This window comes from Psammomys obesus, unplaced genomic scaffold, assembly GCF_907164565.1.
Source record: "Psammomys obesus unplaced genomic scaffold, mPsaObe1.curated_primary_1811, whole genome shotgun sequence".
Lineage (NCBI taxonomy): Eukaryota > Metazoa > Chordata > Mammalia > Rodentia > Muridae > Psammomys > Psammomys obesus.
The window spans coordinates 2,917,733-2,933,285 of NW_026585698.1; the positions used below are offsets into that span (position 1 = coordinate 2,917,733).

At 45.2% G+C, this 15,553-nt stretch overlaps 1 non-coding gene across 1 annotated transcript; it reads right to left on the bottom strand.

Moving 5' to 3' along the window:
• Positions 1–741: 741 nt before the first annotated feature.
• Positions 742–823, bottom strand: Trnas-uga (transfer RNA serine (anticodon UGA)). The gene has a single exon. It is a non-coding gene; the product is annotated as a tRNA-Ser (tRNA).
• Between the last annotated feature and the right edge of the window lie 14,730 nt (positions 824–15,553).

A 15,553-nucleotide genomic window follows, 5' to 3' on the forward strand; every position in this document is an offset into this window, starting at 1 on the left:
GGCTTACGAACGTCAGGAGACTAACCGGGAAGCTAGTGCAATTATCTGTGACGTGGATGGAGGCAAGAGGTGGGGGGATTCGGTAAGAAGACGGATGGACGGAGGGTGTGCAGGAGCGACGTGCCCGGTCCCAAGCGCGAACCTCACACATTTCTTGTTTGAAATACAACACCGGATCAACATAACATTTTGGAAAGCCTAGTCAAGCAAAACCTATAAAAAAACTAACCCCCCTCACAGTTTACCAGTCGGAGTCAATAAAGCCCGCGGGAGTCTTTAATCGCGCTTCCTGCCGGCCTCTTCCCTTTCTTCCCCTTCTCCTCCACGACGCGCAGTCCACCCAGAGGCGCGCACAGCGGCCGCGTGCAGCAAAAGCGTCGTCGTAGCTGCCCCACCACGTCTCCCGAGGAGACACGTACGGAAACGAGAACCCAGAGTCAAACCAGGGCAGCGACCCCAGTTCCCCCGAGTTCCCGGTCTCCGGAGGCTGCTCTCCCTCCTCCCGCCACCCCGCGCCCAGGAGGCCGAGGTCGGCGCTCGGCCGCGGGCGTTCCCTAGGGGGGGGGGGGGGGCGCACCCCAGCCGTGGTGCGGCAGCAGCCGGGGCGGCACGGGCATTTACCGGGCGTCCCAAACCATTCCGTAGGTTCATCTGTCAGCTCCGGGACGGGAGGCGGGGAGACGCAGGACTGAAGTCTACTTTTGTATAAAAATACCTCAAAAAAGCTGAAGCGTCCGCTTCCGCAGCGAGCAGGGTTCGAACCTGCGCGGGGAGACCCCATTGGATTTCAAGTCCAACGCCTTAACCACTCGGCCATCGCTGCTACGAAGGCAAGGGAGAGGCGGTGACACTTTAGTGTAACAGCCGCTGCACTCACGCCAGGCCCGGGATGGGCGGGGCCTGCAGCCGCCGTCAGCCTCCGGGGCCGAGGCGGCCGAGGCCACGGGTGCCCGAGCTTCGGCGTGGGCGCGGAGAGGAAGGGGGAAACGGGCTCCGTCCTGGCCCCGGGGTGCCCGTGCACTGGGGGAGTCGCAACCCTGTGTGGCCGCGGACGTGCCCGCCCGCCTCCCCTCTGGCGCCGCGAGAGCGCCGTGAAACACGGGGTCGCCTCGCTTCGTGCGGCGCGCCCGCCCGCTCGGAAGTTCGTGCGCTTGCGCGGGCGGGGGCCGGGCGCCGCGGGGAGGGGCGTGGCCGCTGCTGCGGGGGCTGCGTGCCTCGGGCGGGGTTCGAGGCCCGAGCCCTGCGCGCTGGGTGTGCAGGCCTCGCCCTTCGGTTTTGCAGCTTGGGCCGCCTCGCGGGCGCGCTCGCGGCCCCCGGGTCGCCCGTCCCCGCGCGCACGCGCAGCCCCGCCCCGCGCCCCGGCCTCCGGGTTTGAATTTCCCGCCGTGACGCGACGCGACGCGACGCGACGCGACGCGCGCGCTCCTCGGGAGGAGGCCAGAAGCCGCGGCGTCTGGCGAGCTCCTGCTAGGTGTGTGGGCGCTCCTGAGCCGTCCCCGAGACGCGGGAGCCCCGGGACAGACTGTTGGGGTGATTCTTGGGGTGCGCTGCGGGCCCCGGGCGCCCCCAGGCATCACTCTGTCCTGTTCGTGACCGTCTCTGCCGTCTTTGGCCCCAGTTCATCTCGCCAAGCCTAGTAGTGCTCTCCCACGCGGAAAACAGCCTTGACACCCCCCCCCCCCCCCGTCTCTTCATCTTTGGTCTATTTATCCCTTTGGATCATTCACGCAGATGAACGGTTTATTTTTATTTAATTAAGGGGTCAAGCCCCCGCTGTCTTCTGCCCCTCACTCTTTGCCGTTGCTGCTGTTGGGTTGGTTCCCATGGCCGGGAGAGGACAGGAAAGCCTTGATGTTGGGCTCTGAGAAGGGCCAGGTTCAGCAGCAGCAGGCCCAGCAAATTGTAGTTGGAGGAGGAGATCTGGTCACCCACGATGAAGGCTTTGTCTCCATTGTTCTGGAAGAGTTTTAGGTGCCCGGGCAGGGCCTTCCCGTTGTCATCCCCGCTGTCCTCGTATTGAGTGTAGTGAGGGTGACATATTTGCCTCCAAGGACTTCCACCCCGGCACTCTTTCACCACACCCACCAGGGCGGCCTCCCTGCTTATGAAAGATGTCTTTGATCGCCCATTCCCCTCTTAAGATTGCTTTGTGAGAATTGATGGTTAAATCTTTCAATCAAAAATTTTACTTCTGACGAGGTTGAGACCAGAGGATTGAGTGCTGAAGGCCAGCCTGGCTACATAGTGAGACCCCACCTTAAAGTAATTAACTTTTCCCCCTGAGATTTATGGTTTGCTTTTATTTTGGAAGGAATTAAGACTGAAAAAAAAAAAAAAAGATTGTATTCTAAAACTAATGTATAACTGAGCACAGTTGAGGGAAGTTTTCTATGGAACGTTTTAAAAATGAAATATCAGGGGCTGGAGAGATGGGTCAGTGATGAGCATTTTGGTGACACTTCTGAGGATCTGGGTTCGATCCCCACTACCCACCTGATAGCTCATAACTCTGACCTCAGAAGTCAGACCTGATTTCTTCTGTCCTTTTGAGCAGTGGTTTATAGTTAGCTTTAAGTATGAAAGGCAATGCTTTGTGGCTTTCTCAGAAAACTTTTTGTAATGATATTTTCTCAGGAAGAATAAGGGGAGGCATGTGGTTGGGAGCAGTGAGACTTTTACTTGTTTAGTAATTGGGGTGTGTGTATGTGTGCCTACTTTTTGGAGTCAGTTCTCTCGTTTTTTTGGGGGGTGTTCTAGGGATCTAATTCAGGTTGCCATTCTTGTGTGGCAAGCACCTTTACTTGCAGAGATAACTTGCCAGCCCTTTTAAACTATATGTATATAACAAATCGTAATGACTTTCATTTCATTTCATTTTTTTATTACATATACAGTGTTCTGCCTGCACACCAGAAGAGGGGGCCAGATCTCATTACAGATGGTGGTGAACCACCATGTGGTTGCTAGGACTTGAACTCAGGACCTCTGGAAGAGCAGCCAGTCCTCTTAATCTCTCAGCCCCCTTATTTTAATGTTTAAAGAGACTGAGCTGCCCGGGCTGGAGCGCAGTGATTGTTCAGACTCCATCCTGTTAGCACTGTAGCACAGGAGTCTGCACCCATTCACGTTTCCTGGTCCCCTGCTCCAGTGAGGTCACCATATTGATGCCGGATTTACTTCTGACACCTGATAAACATAGCAACCTACAGCCCAGAACCCGTGGACTCACGTGATCCTCATGTCTCAGGCTCCTGAGTAGCTGGGACTAAGTCATGCACCACCACACTTAGCCATGATGACTTTTTTAAAAAGTCATCTGGGCTGTGTGAGGTGACAAACAGCTTTAATCCTAGCACTCAGGAGGCAGACGCAGGTGGAGCCCTGAGTTTGAGGCCAGCCTGGTCTACAAAGTGGGTTCTGGGACAGCCAGGGCTACATAGAGAAACCCTGTCTCAAAAAAACAAAACAAAACAAAGCCATTAAATCTATTTTGTTGAGGCCTTCTGGGGGCATTTTATAAAATCATAGAAATTAAACTAGAAGAAACATTAAGAGCTGGTCTTAAGCTTTTCGTTTATGCAGGAGAAATTGTGGCCTATGAGTTGTTTGGGGAAGGCTATATAGTTACTGAATGGGAGGTTTAGGGCTATACCATGCAATGTTAGTTTATATGTTCTCACTATATTGTCTTCATGCATTCTTGGTTAGTCTGGTACAGTGGAATAAATACAAAAGACTGTATATGGCAGTATATAAAGCTAGCAAAGCTGTGAGTTGAATGTTGACAGTATGTGTTAGGTCATATATATATATATAATTTTTTATTTTTGGTGTGTGGTGTATGCATACCTACATGTATGTGGTGTGTGTGTAGGTCAGAGTGACACTGGGAGTCTTCTGTTTTCACTCTCCAGACCTTTTTTTAAAATTAATTGAAAATATTTTGTCATGATATATATTTTGAAGCAGTCTTCCACTGATCCTTGGACCTGTCTTGTCTCAGTTACTTTTCTGTTGTTGTGAAGAGACATCATGACCAAGGCAGTGTATGAAAGAAGGCATTTAATTGTCCACTTGCTTACCGTTTCACAGGGTGAGTCTGTGATCATCATGGTGGGGAGCGAGGCAGCAGGCAGGCTGGCATGGCACTGAAGCAGTGTCTGAGAGCTTACATTTTATCTGAAAGTTGGAGGCAGAGAGAGAGAGAGAAAGAAAGAGGGATAAAGAGAGATAGACAGAGACAGGGGTGGGGAGAGAGAGAAGGAGAGACTGACTGACACTGGGTGGGCCTCAAAGCCCACCCCCATTGACACACCTCTTCAGACAAGGTCACACTTCCCAATCTTTCCCAAAATAGTTCCATCAACTAGGGACCAAGCATTCAAGTAGATGAGCCTATAGGGGGCATTCTCATTCAAATTGCCACACACCTATTGGTTAGCTTGTAGGCCAGGAACCTCCAGGGCCAGGCTGTATATCAAAGCCCAGCTCTGGGATGGCTAGGCTGCTGGGGATCTGAAGTCGGGTTCAGATGCATGTGCAGCAAGCTCTTTACCCGCTTCGCCATCTCTTCAGCCCTACAGAATATTTTTGAGGTGCATAATTTTTGTTCTTTATCCCAGCATCTATTCTTGAGTGACAATTCAACTGCATTTAGGAGCTCCACCCACATACCATTAACAGAAACTTCCTTTAGCTATTAAACACTGTATTCCAGCCTCTTTTGGCTAAGGAATGTATATGTGACATATATTACTTTTCTGTCGCTACATAAAAATCACCATAAGTTTAGTGGCCTAAACCCACAAATTATTAGAAATCTAGGCAACTACCCAGAGAATGTGGGGTCATGGATCTTAGAGGAGAACCCACAGCCCCTGCTTTTTACTAAACCAGCATTATTTCTAACCACATTCTGAATTTGTCTTTATACCCACAGATAAGTGTAGTCCTTATTCCTTGTGAAGAACATTTCTCCTTGCAACAGACCAAGACCGTCACAGAAAACCACAACTAATACAGTGAAGAGTTGTGGAGATATATTTACCACACAACTAACTCCTGAACACAGCTCAGGGATCACTGTGGAAGAGAGGGCAGAAAGACTGTGAGAGCCAGAGGATCAGGGAGTTTGCTGTCAGATTGTGTCTCCTTAAAGTATCACCAGCATGACTGCTTAAGCTTGAGCTGAACAAGAATGACAACAATAGACACGCTAATATGGACAGGGAAATGGTCTCATGCTAGCACGAAACCTCCACTGTACAATGAACGACAGGCAACTAAGGAACTCCAAGTTTGGGAAAAATAAGTTTCCTGAGGGATGAGCATTCTGATTACCAAATGGCCAGTTCTGAAAACATAGATACAAGCAACATCATATAAACTGAGTGGTTGTATATGTATTTGGTAGCATGCACTCAGGCACACGTGTGCATGCACTCACATATATGGCAGCAATGAAAAAAGAGGCCATGTATGTGTCTAAGTTAGGGTTTCTTTTGCTGTGAAGAGATACCTTGACCCGTGGCAGTTCTTACAAAAAAAAAAAAAAAAAAAAAAAAAAAAAAAAACCCCAAACATTTAATTGGGCCTGGCTTACAGTTTTAGTCCATTATTATCGTGATGGTACACAGACAGACATGGTGCTGGAGAAGGAGCTGAGAGTTCTACATCTGGAGTGTCAGGCAGGAGAGAGAGAGAGACAGAGAGAGAGAGACTGGGTTTGGCTTGAGCGTCTGAGATCTCAGAGCCCATGCTCAGTTACACCCTTCCTCCAACAAGACCACACCTCCTAATGATACCATTCCCTCTGAGCTTATGGGACCATTTTTATTCAAACCACCACACACTTTGAAAGAGAGTAAGTAGGGGTATATAGGGTTTGGGAAGGGGGGAATGATGTAATCTGAAAAAACAAAACAAAACAGGGTAGACCCCCCCTCCCCAGTTTATAGTTTCTGAATGTTAAGCGTGTGGTCATGTATTGACCAGACCCTCTCACTGGTAAAAGAGACGAGGAAACTTATGCTTCCAATGATTAGAGAAATGAAAAATGAGTTTAGAACACAGACTCTCAGGCAAAAGCTTTAATGAAAAGCGAAAGTGGGTCAAGGAGAAGGGGACAGTACTGATTACAAGAAACTGAAGTTGTCCCAGATCAGAGGAGGAAATAGACACTTTTTATCAGGTTTTTAAGTACTTTTTCATTCAGTAATTTTCCACTAGGCATGAGGGTGATGCTTTTTTTTTTTTTTTTTTTTTTAAAAAAAAGACTTTTTGGGGCTGGAGAGAGAGCTCAGCCATTTGTCCTGCTCCTGCAGAGGGCCAGAGCTCACTTCCCAGCACCCGTGTTGGGTGGCTCGTAACTGCTTGTAGTTCCAGCTCTGGGGGATCGGACACCCTCCTGTAGAAATTGATGTCAGTTGCACGCACGTGTGTATCTGCGTGTACACACACACACACACACACAGGCAGGCACATACTGTAAGAATTTTTTGGTCATGTTTAGATACAGATCATTGGCTAGCCAGTTCATTTTGGAAATATCCAGAACTTGGTAGAGTTTTGTCCTTGTGGTATGAATAGAAGGACAAACAAGGGCACGTTTCATACATTATTGATGAAGGAAGATACATATTTTTCCTTTCATAGAATATTAATTAACTTCTAAGAATCTTGTTTTTCTCTTGGTTCCATGAAGATCTTAGCCATAGCCCTGTGTATGATTTTTGGTGGCTTCTGAAATTATGTTGCTCAAAGGGTTTCTAAGAAACATTATTCTTGGATTGCAGTGATGGTTGAGTGGTTAAGAGCACTTGTTGCTTTTACAGAGAACCTAGATTCAAGTCTCAGCATCCACACGGGAGCTCACAGTTCTGAGACTCCAGTCCCGGGAAATCTGGTGCCATCTTCTGCCCTCTGTGAGCACCTGCATGCAGGTGGTACATGGACATACATGCAGGCAAAACAGCCATCACATAAAAAAAAAAAATCATTAGTCATAGGTCAGGAGGTCGAAGAAATTCAGATTATACGATAATGGCATGTTTGACTGTAAGTGAGGTTTTTAATCTTACTTATGGAGATTCTCAGAAAGTTACCGGGTTAGCTCTGGGAAAAGAGTAAGGTTAAACTGAAGGCTTTGGCTTTAAGTCAATGCAGTGCTTGCCAAGCAAGCCTGAGGACCTGCCTTGATGCTCAGTACATACATAGGAAGCCAGGCTCAGTGACATGCACCTGCAATCCCAACATTAGGAAGATCCCTGGGGATTTCTGTCCAGCCCATCCCCAAATACAAGATGGAGAACAATAGAGGCAGACACCCACTCAGTATTGGCCTCTGGCCTCCACGTGTATCTGCACACATGGACACACATACTGACACATATACACTTGGACAGATAAGTGAAAACACTTGAAAGACCGAATTTGAAAAACACGGTGGGATATCGTCTCTTTCTAGGCAACCTGTTTCTAAGTTCTTAGTACTCATAGGTGAGAGACTAGCAAGACCTGGCAAAGGACTTTCCTTTTCCTTTCTATGTCCCTTAGTTTTCCCTGTCATTCTGCTTCACCTCTGAGACTTTCATCCCTTAATCTTAAGGACGGATGTAGCCGACTATCATTTTCTGAGAACTTTTTACTGCTCTGCAGAGATGTAGCTCCTTCTATCCAGGGATCAAAACTCTCAGCCTGCCTGATCTAAGGAGATAAGAGGCTTGAACTTGGAGCTCAGAGGGTTTCCACTCGATGCACATTTGGCAGAGGATGTCAATACTCGGGATATCAAACCACATAAGCAAAACGGCCAGATTCATGGGGCCTCTCCCTCCCCAAAGTATGCATGCAGTAAAGACTCCTGAGAGTCACATAGCTCGAAGAGGAGACCAGCCAGGCAGCCTGGGAGAAAAGGAGCGTGGCTGAACTGCCCAGAGGGTGCTCAGAGTCACCTCAAAAGGACACTGGAACCCTTTGAGCTGCCCACACTGCATGCACATGGTACACACACACACACACACACACACACACACACACACACACACACACCAAATAAGTCTCAAAACCCATTTTATTGATGTGCATGTCATTTCTGTGTTAGTTTGCATAGCATATGTGTGGGGTGACCACAGAGGTCAGAAAAGGGCACTGTATGCCCTAGAACTGGAGTTACAGGTGGTTGTGAGCCAGTATGAGGGTGCTGGGAATCTGACCCTGCTCTGTAAGAGCAGCCAATGCTTTTAACCGCCAAGACATCTCCTCAGCTCCAAGTATGAATATTCTCATATACCTAGTAGCTTTGGTTAATTTCTGAGGACAAATTTATTGCTAATGCCATGATAAATCTCAATAACTTTTATGTGATATTAATTTTAATAATAAAATGTTAAACTTCTATGTAGAAACGTTAGTATATCCAAAAAAGAATCATCAATTTTTATTTTTTAAAAAACTTATTGACGAATAATGTATATTGTGATGAGTTCGTAGGTGCAGTTCATGGCCGTTCAGTGTCCAAGTGGGTTCCATAGTAATGGGAAGAGGGACTGCCTCTGACATAATCTGATTGGCCTGCTCTTTGATCACCTCCCCCTGAGGGGGGAGCAGCCTTACCAGGCCACAGAGGAAGACAATGCAGCCTCTCCTGATGAGACCTGATAGGCTAGGATCAGAAGGAAGGAAAGTCCCCTATCAGTGGACTTGGGGAGGGGCATGCCTGCAGAAAGGGGAGGGAGGGTGGGATCAGGAGGGGAGGAGGGAGGGGCATATGGGGGATACAAAGTGAATAAAGTGTAATTAATAAAAAAAAAATAAGCATATGAAAAAAAAGACAGTCAATATAGAGCTATAGTTTTTTAAATATATAATAATGTAATTACCTTAGCTTGCTTTCACTGTAGCAAAAAAAAAAAACAAAAACAAAAACAAAAAAATTTTCATTTGATCATATTCACCACCGACGTCTGTCACTTTCTAATCTTTTCTCTCTCCAGTGTTCTTCCTTCCCCAGCCTCACTTCTACTTTCATGTCCTATGTGTGGCATATCCTTTGTATGTCCTATATTTTAAATATTTTCTTCTTTGAAAGTTATGTGTATATGTGTGCATGTACAGGTGTGTGCAAGCACCCACGGAGGCCAGAGGTATCAGACCCTTTGCTACCTGCCCTTACAGGCAGTTGTAAGCCACCAGATGTGGGAGCTGGGACTGGAACTCAGGCCCCTGCAAGGCCAGTAAGTGCCTTTAACTGCTCAGCCACCTTCCTAGTCTCGTGACTTTGTAGTCTATGTAAAATGTAGGGTCTATCATTGAGCTAAACATGCAATGTTTGCCTTTCCGAGCCTGGGTTGTTTTACTTAGTCTAATGATCTCCAGTTGATGATCTCACTGTTATCACAGGCTGGTCTCAACTTATGCATACTCAGGCACACTTGACTACTCTGTAATAAAGATTCTGCTTTTCCAGCGGTTTAATTATCACTAGTTATGTGATGAGGTACCACACAGCTCAGGCCATTAGAAGCATTTGTGCAGATCACTGGAGAAGTTGAAACTTGCATTATGTAAAGAATGCTTCTCCTAGACCTGTGTAGACAGTACTTTTTGTAATGTTATATCCTCACCCAGATGCAGTTCTCTAGTAAGTTTACCTTTTGGATGAAATCTGTAAGTTTAGTTCCAGATCTAGCATCTGAATCTCAGCCTTCCTACTGACTGTTATTGTTTAATTTAGGTGACTGTTTCTGTTCAGTACAGTTGGTTAGGGCTCTAATCTCCTGTCTAATTCTTGCCAATTTCTAAATCAATTCTGAAATAAGGCATTGCTGTAGCCCATCACGGACTAACATTATTGCAAGGAGACACCTGCTGTAGTGCCAGCTTACCTGGATTAGTGGGCATTGCAACTGGTTTTAACTAAATATGTTTGTTATATCATTTAACCCCCCAAGTACTGGCTGATATCTAATATCTTGGGGGTTTAGTCCCATCATTTGATACAGTCTATTTTTTTTTGAGACAGGGTTTCTTTGTGTAGACTAGGCCTGGCCTCAAGCTCACAGAGATCTAACTGTCTCTCCTAAGTGCTAGAAAGGTGTGCACCACCATGCCTGCCTGAATTCTAGTTTTATTCTTACTTGGCATCCTAATGTTGTGTGGTCCCATCTGTTTGTTGTACTTTCTTATTGTTAAAATTGGCGTAGGGCCTGCTTAAGATGTAATATGAACTTAATAGTAGTTAATATAATTAAAAACAGCATCTGCTTATTGAAGATCTAACTGTACAATTCAAATGCCCGAGACTCAGCATCTGATTTATGAAGTAGTGTCACAGAGCTGGGAATATAGTTCAGCTGGCAGAGTTTACCTAGCATGCAGGAATACCAGGGTTCCATTCCTTGCAGTGCATTAAACTGGATGGTGGTGCATGCCTGTAACTGTAGCTCTAGGGAAGCAGAGGGAGGGATATTACAAATTCAAGGTCATTCTTGGGTACATGGTGAATTAGAGACCATGCTTCAAACACACAGACAGACACAGACAGACAGGCAGACAGACAGACAGACACACACACACAAACTCACACGCACGACACAAAGCTTTATTTTCAACCAAGAGTCAGGAACCAGCTTTTCCCAGTGTTTCTTGGCCATTTCTGAGGCCTCCCCAGATCTGTCTTAACTGTGTTTAGGATGAAGTCCATCATGTTTGTTGCTTTGGACACCTTGTCCTGCTGCTGCATCATTGTGCTTGTTCCTTGGTCCTAGGCTGTTATCCCCTGCTAGCCAGGGCAACAGGTCTTTCCCTAGATTTTCTATAGCGTAGTTCTTCTCCCTTGGCCTTTAGAGTTTGATGTTCCAGGTGTGCACTCCTATGTCCATCAATTACCCCAGGGCAGTTTAGTTGGAGTTTTATACAGAAAGACACTGACTAAAGAAAAGATATCAGAGATAGAAGTTTGCAACAATCATGGTAGATTCTGCTCCAAATTTTGGACTGTTTTCAAGACATCATTGAAAAGTATTCCTCACAGGTCATGATGGAGCACACTTTTAATCCCAGCACTCCGGAGGCAGAGTTTGAGCACAGCCTGGTTTATGTAGCAAGTTCCTAGACATCCAGGGTTGAATAGAGAGACCCTGTATCTAAAAACCAAAAACCAAAACCATACACACACACACACACACACACAAATTTGTCTTAGGTTTTCTGTTGCTGCTGCAAGGAAACACCATGACCAAAAAACAGGCAGGTAGGAAAGGGTTTATTCAGCTGACATTTTTACATTGCTCTTCATCACCAAAACAAGACAGGAACTCAAGCAGGGCAGGGACATGGAGGCAGGAGCTGATGCAGAGGCCATAGATGGGTGCTGCTTACTGGCTTGCTTCTCATTGCTTGCTCAGCCTGCTTTCTCGTAGAACCCATGACCACCAGCTCAGGGATGGCATCATCCCCATTGATCACTAATTGAGAAAAATGCCTTATAGCTGGACCTCATGGAGGCATTTCCTCAGCTGAGGTTCTTTTCTCTCTGGTGACTTTAGCTTGTGTCAGTTTGTGTCAAGTTGACACACATGACTAGCTAGTACAGTATTTCTGGAGTTTCTTTCTATTTGTTGCTGTTAAGAACTGTTATCTTTATCAGTTGCATTTTATTTCAACTAGCCAGAAGCAAAGTTACTTTGTGTTAAAATGTATACTGAACTCTCTCAGGAAAGTTTTAAATCTGCCATTGTGAATGGAAGATCTTGAATATAAAATTCCTGTTACAGAGCATTTGTATTATGGGATGTTTGATTTATAAAGTGCTATGCTATCATGTTCCAGCAAACCATTTAAGGTATTCTGGCCTCAAATTATCTTTTTTTTTTTTTTAAGTGTTACATTAAAACTCTAACCATGTAAGGGATTCTCTCAGAATATTCCTTTAGGGGTAAAAGTTGAGCAGTGTGCCTTCTAGTTTTCATGGCTTAAAGTTTCTGAAGTGATAGAAAATGAAGACCACATTACCACTAGAAGTTCATTCTCTCCGCAGGTTGTCAGTGTCCTTTCTGTACTGTTCATTTCATGTGTCACACTTAAGTTTGTGTTAGCTGACTTCTGCCCCCAGATCAAACTTAATAATGTATGAGTAACATTGTCTGTAAAATGCTCTTTTTTTTAAAGGAAAGCATTTATATTTATATGACAGCTTGAACCGACAACATTGTTTACGTAGATCATATTGAAGTATTATTTTTCACACTGAAAAGAAGGAAAATGCATTGATAATTATAGATGTTATGAAAAAGAGGTTATTTCTAGTTTTGTACTAAAAATTGATTAGATGAGCTAAATCCCAAACCGGACACTGTAGCAGCAATTTTAGGACTTATTTTTGGTGTTTCTTTTTTTTTTTATTTTTTATTTTTGGTGTTTCTATATTTAGAGGCTGCAACACAGATGATCTTTATCCCTGATGTTCTCAGATACAGTTGGATTTCTAGAGCAGACTGTTAACTTTCAAGGTTCCTTTTAACACCAAAATAAAAATGCTGGTTTTCCAGTATTTTTTGTGAATGAATATATTTATAAGTGCTGAGTTTACAGTTCAGGTTGGAGCCAGGTATGAATACTGAGGAAAATAACTTCCTGGCTACATAGGAAATGCTGCGGAAATGAGTTGTGTCTGTCCTTCTGGGAAGAACAAAGTTAAGCACCAGTCACTACAGTACATCTCCTGGCTCTGTACCATTTTGCATGCAGTATACATACTTTAATATTTTAATGTTTGTGCGTTAACATTGGTAGTTTTCTCAGCCATTTTGCTGCTAAGATTTTTCCATCCCACTCTCATTTTTTTCTTTAAACATTAAATGCTTTTCTTCGTTAATAACTATGGTGATAAAATTGAAAAAAAAAATCAACCATATTCTTTTGCCTCTCCACTGTGGAGTACTTGCTTACGTCTCTCTTACTTGAAGTCTAGACACCAAAACTAAGAGAGGATGGAAAAGGAAGAGATTTCCTTCTTGTTTTTGGCTGAAAACTTGGCACTTTCATTCTTTTTTTTTTTTTTTTTTTTTTTTCTTTTTTAAAACAGGGTCTCATTGGCTGTTCTGGAACTCACTAAAATAGACCAGGCTGGCTTTGAACTCTTAGAAATACACCTGCTTCTGCCTCTTGAGTGCTAGGATCAAAGATGTGTGCCTCTCTACTCCTGGCAGATTCTCATTTTTGCCTTAGGGTCAGTTGTTCAGAATAAACAATAGTGGGACTACCTGCTAGGAGAAACCTCAAAGGATAGCTCAGAGAGTAGTCTGTTTCTGGGAGTACTGCCCACTCTCTTCTTTTTTTCAGGCTTAACTGCCTTCAGTCTCTCTCTTTTTCTTTCTTCCTTCCTTCCTTCCTTCCTTTCTTTCTTTCTTTCTTTCTTTCTTTCTTTCTTTCTTTCTTTCTCTCCCTCTCCCTCCTCTCCCTTCCTTTCTCTCTTTTTTCCTTTTAATTTTTTGAGACAGGGTTTCTCTGTGTAACCTTGCCTGTCCTAAACTTACTACAGAGTAGTAAGACTAGTAAGACTAAGAGGACCTCAAACCAACTGAGCTCCGCCTGCCTCTGCCTCCAGAGTACTGAAATTAAAGGCGTGTGCCACCACCACCTGGCTAACCTTCATTATTTTTAGAAAAGGGCTTGGAATTATTCTTCTAACATCACGTCTGGGACTTCAGTGATCTCTTGCAGGCTGTGCCGTGCCAGTCCAGCTATGGCTTTTTACAGAATTTGTCCCTTTCTTTTCCCCTCCCTCTCTTTGTTTTATCTTCTCATCCCTCATCCCTTTGTTCCTCATTTTCTTTTATTCCTCTCTTTCCCTCTCTTCTTTTCCATCTTCATTTTAGCCTTGGAACTCTTATAAACATGCATTGGTGTCAGATAAAAGTGGTTCTCGAGTCCCTTTGTCCCTTTGCACATTTGGGAAGTTTTGTTTGTCACAGTAGTTCATCAGGGCATACTTATATAGACCAGGTTGGTCTCAAACTCACAGAGATCCACCTGCCTCTGCATGCCAAGTGCTGAGTCTGAAGGAGTGTCCCCCCAGTTTCCAGTATTTCTTAAGGCTTACTAAAGAAGGCTTTGCTTTGGAGCATTGCAGTAAGTGTAGGGACCACTGGAACGGGGCATTATGTGGGAAGAGAAATGTAGATGAATTTCTAATGTCTCAAAGGCAAGTGCAAATTTATAGTCCCAGAACAAGGAGAGGGGCAGTGGATGGAAATTACAGAAGGGCAGTGCCAGTTTTTATCAACTTGACAGAAACCTAGACATACCCAGGAAGAGGGAATCTCAACAGAGGGATTGTTTCCACCAGTTTGGCCTGTGGGCTATGTGTGAGCCATTTTCTTAATTGCTGACTGAGGTGGGAGGGCCCAGCCCACTGGAGGTGGTGCTGTTCTGGGCAGGTGGGCCAGAGTTGGATAAGAAAGACAGGGAACAAACCAAGGGAAACCAACAAGGAGGTAGTGTGTTGGATGGTTTTATGTTAGCTTGACACAAGCTAAAGTCTTGGGAATCTCAATTCAGAAAATGCTGCAGGAAAGCTTGTAGGGTGTTTTCTTAATTAGTGATTGATGGGGGAGGGCCCAGCCTGCCGTGGGTGGTGCCATCCCTGGGCTGGTGGTCCTAGGTTCTAAAGAAAGCAGGCTGAGCAAGCCATGGGGAGTAAGCCGGTAAATGGCACCCTTCCATTGCCTCTGCAGCAGCTCCTCCCTCCAGGTTTCAGCCCTGTAGGTTTTTTTTTTTTTTCTGACTTACTGTCATGCTGAACAGTGATGTGGAAGTGTAATTTAAATAAACCCTTCCCCCCCCACCCAAGTTGCTGTTGGTCATAATGTTTCATCACAGCAATATCCCTAAGTAAGACAAGTTGGTAACAGGGTAGTGGGAGATTGCTGGCAGATCTGACCATGTTGTTTTGGACAGGATTGTGGGAGGACTTTGGAACTTTGGTCTAGAGAAGTCACTGAGTGTTGAGAGCGCAGTGAGATGTTTTGTAGGAGCTTGGAAGATAAGAATGTTGAGGGCAATGCCTTCCATAGAAGCCTGGCTTATGAAGTTTCAGAGGGAAATTTAAAGACTATTGTGGTCAATTAAGATTTTGTGGTTAGCTGGGGCAGAAGAATAGTCTGTGATTAATAGCAAAAGCACTAAAGTGAAATCTCTGCTTTGCTGGGATAGTCGATGCTGGGCAGCTGAAGTTGTCAAATTAGCAGTGATTAAGAAGAGACCAGCAAGCGGGGTGTGGTGGTAAAATCCCAGCACTCGGGCAGGCAGATCTCAGTGAGTTCGAGGCCAACCGGGTCTACAAAGCAAGTCCAGGACAGCCAAGGCTACACAGAGAAACCCTGTCTCAAAAAACCAAAACCAAAACTCAAACCCAAACCAAAACAAAACAAAAGACCAGCACTGTTGAGGTGAAATCTTCTGCAAAGTGTTTCCTGGGATTTAGCACACAGAAGCTGTTCAGACATGGCCGCAGGACCTTGTGCCGGCGGCTGCGCTTGGTAGTGTAAGAGTC